The sequence below is a fragment of the Mizuhopecten yessoensis genome, unplaced genomic scaffold (genome assembly GCF_002113885.1).
Source record: "Mizuhopecten yessoensis strain PY_sf001 unplaced genomic scaffold, ASM211388v2 scaffold4847, whole genome shotgun sequence".
NCBI lineage: Eukaryota > Metazoa > Mollusca > Bivalvia > Pectinida > Pectinidae > Mizuhopecten > Mizuhopecten yessoensis.
Window position 1 is genome coordinate 14,240 of NW_018405751.1, and position 4,721 is coordinate 18,960.

At 26.2% G+C, this 4,721-nt stretch overlaps 1 protein-coding gene across 1 annotated transcript in view; it reads right to left on the reverse strand.

The window, feature by feature from the left end:
- The window catches only part of LOC110449958 (bestrophin-2-like), a gene marked incomplete at its 3' end in the record, with an annotated part of 43,108 nt that overhangs the window by 4,685 nt on the left and 33,702 nt on the right, over positions 1-4,721 (reverse strand). The window lies entirely within an intron of this gene.

The window sequence follows — 4,721 nt, forward strand, 5'->3', positions numbered from 1 at the left end:
CAGTTTATCGTTTATCTACACATTATACTGGTGTATCATTGAGTGTATTGCTTATCTACACATTATACAGGTGTATCATTGAGTGTATTGTTTATCTACACATTATACAGGTGTATCATTGAGTTTATTGCTTATCTACACATTATACAGGTGTATCATTGAGTTTATTGTTTATATACACATTATACAGGTGTAGCATTGAGTTTATTGCTTATCTAAACATTAAACAGGTGTATCATTGAGTTTATTGTTTCTCTACACAGGTGTATCATTGAGTTTATTGTTTATATACACATTTTACAGGTGTATCATTGAGTTTATTGCTTATCTACACATTATCCAGGTGTATCATTGAGTGTATTGTTTATCTACACATTATACAGGTGTATCATTGAGTTTATTGTTTATCTACACATTATACCGGGGTATCATTGAGTTTATTGGTTATCTACACATCATACAGGTGTATCATTGAGTTTATTGTTTATATACACATTTTACAGGTGTATCATTGAGTTTATTGCTTATCTACACATTATACAGGTGTATCATTGAGTTTATTGCTTATATACACATTATCAAGTGTATCATTGAGTTTATTGTTTATTTACACATTATACAGGTGTATCGTTGAGTTTATCGTTTATCCTCACTGTATACAGGTGTATCATTGAGTTTATCGTTTATCTACACATTATACAGGTGTATCATTGAGTTTATTGCTTATATACACATTATCAAGTGTTTCATTGAGTTTATTGTTTATTTACACATTATACAGGTGTATCATTGAGTTTATCGTTTATCTACACGGTATACAAGTGTATCATTGAGTTTATCGTTTATCTACACTGTATACAGGTGTATCACTGAGTTTATCTACACATTATACAGGTGTATCATTGAGTTTATCGTTTATCTACACTGTATACAGGTGTATCATTGAGTTTACCTACACATGATACAGGTGTATCATTGAGTGTATTGCTTATCTACACATGATACAGGTGTATCATTTAATAGTTTTCTTATTTATCTACACATCATTATACAGGTGTATCATTTAGTTTACTTATTTATCTACAAATTATACGGTCGTATCGTTGCGTCAAATGTATCTACACATGTTTATGTGTATGTGAAATAGTAATATTGCTGTAAATCAATCTAGGATACCAAATAGTCATATTACTGTTAATCAATAAAGGATACTAAATAGTCATACTACTGTAAATCATTCTAGGATATTAAATAGTCATACTACTGTAAATCAATCTAGGATATTAAATAGTCATACTACTGTAAATCAATATAGGATATTAAATAGTCATATTACTGTTAATCAATAAAGGATACTAAATAGTCATACTACTGTAAATCATTCTAGGATATTAAATAATCATACTACTGTAAATCATTCTAGGATAATAAATAGTCATACTACTGTAAATCATTCTAGGATATTAAATAGTCATATTACCGTAAATCAACTAGTCATACTACTGTAACTCATTCTAGGATAGTAAATAGTCATATTACTGTAAAGCATTCTAGGATATTATATAGTCATACTACTGGAAATCATTCTAGGATAGTAAATAGTCATATTACTGTAAATTAATATAGGATATTAAATAATCACACTACTGTAAATCATCCTAGGATATTAAATAATCATACTTCTGTAAATCATTCTAAGATATTAAATAGTCATCCTACTGTAACTCATTCTAGGATAGTAAATAGTCATATTACCGTAAATCAACTAGTCATACTACTGTAATTCATTCTAGTATATTAAATAGTCATAATAATGTAAATCAATATAGTATATTAAATAGTCATATTACTGTAAATCAAAATAGGATATTAAATAATCATACTTCTGTAAATCATTCTAGGATATTATATAGTCATACTACTGGAAATCATTCTAGGATATTATATAGTCATACTACTGCAACTCATTCTAGGATAGTAAATAGTCATATTACTGTAAAGCATTCTAGGATGTTAAATAGTCATACTACTGGAAATCATTCTAGGATATTATATAGTCATACTACTGGAAATCATTCTAGGATAGTAAAATAGTCATACTACTGCAACTCATTCTAGGATAGTAAATAGTCATATTACTGTAAATCATTCTAAGATATTAAATAGTCATATTACTGTTGATCAATAAAGGATACTAAATAGTCATACTACTGGAAATCATTCTAGGATAGTAAATACTCATCTTCCTGTAAATCAATATACGATATTAAATAGTCATAATAATGTAAATCAATATAGGATAATAAATAGTCATACTACCGTAAATCATTCTAGGATAGTAAAATAGTCATACTACCGTAAATCATTCTAGGATAGTAAAATAGTCATACTACTGCAACTCATTCTAGGATAGTAAAATAGTCATACTACTGTAAAGCATTCTAGGATATTATATAGTCATACTACTGCAACTCATTCTAGGATAGTAAATACTCATCTTCCTGTAAATCAATATACGATATTAAATAGTCATCCTACTGTAAATCATTTTAGGATATTAAATAGTGATACTACTGTAAATCATACTAGGATATTAAATATTCATACTACTGTAAAGCATTCTAGGATGTTAAATAGTCATACTATTGTAAATCATTCTAGGATAATAAATAGTCATACTACTGCAACTCATTCTAGGATAGTAAAATAGTCATACTACCGTAAATCATTCTAGGATAGTAAAATAGTCATACTACCGTAAATCATTCTAGGATATTATATAGTCATACTACTGGAAATCATTCTAGGATATTATATAGTCATACTACTGGAAATCATTCTAGGATAATAAATAGTCATACTACCGTAAATCATTCTAGGATAGTAAATAGTCATATTACCGTAAATCAACTAGTCATACTACTGTAATTCATTCTAGTATATTAAATAGTCATACTGCTGTAAATCAATATACGATATTAAATAGTCATCCTACTGTAACTCATTCTAGGATAGTAAATAGTCATATTACTGTAAATCAAAATAGGATATTAAATAATCATACTTCTGTAAATCATTCTAAGATATTAAATAGTCATAATAATGTAAATCAATATAGTATATTAAATAGTCATAATAATGTAAATCAATATAGTATATTAAATAGTCATATTACTGTTGATCAATAAAGGATACTAAATAGTCATACTACCGTAAATCATTCTAGGATAGTAAATAGTCATATTACCGTAAATCAACTAGTCATACTACTGTAATTCATTCTAGTATATTAAATAGTCATAATAATGTAAATCAATATAGGACATTAAATAGTCATACTACTGGAAATCATTCTAGGATAATAAATAGTCATACTACTGGAAATCATTCTAGGATAGTAAATAGTCATATTGCTGTAAATCAATATAGTATATTAAATAGTCATAATAATGTAAATCAATATAGGATAATAAATAGTCATACTACCGTAAATCATTCTAGGATAGTAAATAGTCATATTACTGTAAAGCATTCTAGGATATTAAATACTCATAATACTGTAAATCAATATAGTATATTAAATAGTCATAATAATGTAAATCAATATAGGATAATAAATAGTCATACTACCGTAAATCATTCTAGGATATTATATAGTCATACTACTGTAATTCATTCTAGTATATTAAATAGTCATAATACTGTAAATCAATATAGGACATTAAATAGTCATACCACTGTAAATCATCCTAGGATATTAAATAATCACACTACTGTAAATCATACTAGGATATTAAATAGTCTTACTACTGTAAATCAATATAGTATATTAAATAGTCATCCTACTGTAACTCATTCTAGGATAGTAAATAGTCATATTGCTGTAAATCAATATATGATATTAAATAGTCATATTACTGTAAATCAAAATAGGATATTAAATAATCATACTACTGTAAAGCATTCTAGGATATTATATAGTCATACTACTGCAACTCATTCTAGGATAGTAAAATAGTCATACTACTGCAACTCATTCTAGGATAGTAAATAGTCATATTACTGTAAATTAATATAGGATATTAAATAGCCATACTACTGTAAATAAATATAGGATATTAAATAGTCTTACTACTGTAAATCATACTAGGATATTAAATAGTCTTACTACTGTAAATCATACTAGGATATTAAATACTCATAATACTGTAAATCAATAAAGGATACTAAATAGTCATACTACCGTAAATCATTCTAGGATATACTGTAAATCATTTTAGGATATTAAATAGCCATACTACTGTAAATAAATATAGGATATTAAATAGTGATACTACTGTAAATCATCCTAGGATATTAAATATTCATACTACTGTAAAGCATTCTAGGATATTATATAGTCATACTACTGTAATTCATTCTAGTATATTAAATAGTCATAATAATGTAAATCAATATAGTATATTAAATAGTCATCCTACTGTAAATCATTCTAGGATATTAAATAGTCATACTACTGTAACTCATTCTAGGATAGTAAATAGTCATATTACTGTAAATCAATNTAGGATATTAAATAGTCATACTACTGTAAATCATCCTAGGATATTAAATAGTCATACTACTGTAAATCATTCTAGGATATTAAATAATCATACTACTGTAAATCATTCTAAGATATTAAATAGTCATACTACTGTAAATCATTCTAGGATATTAAA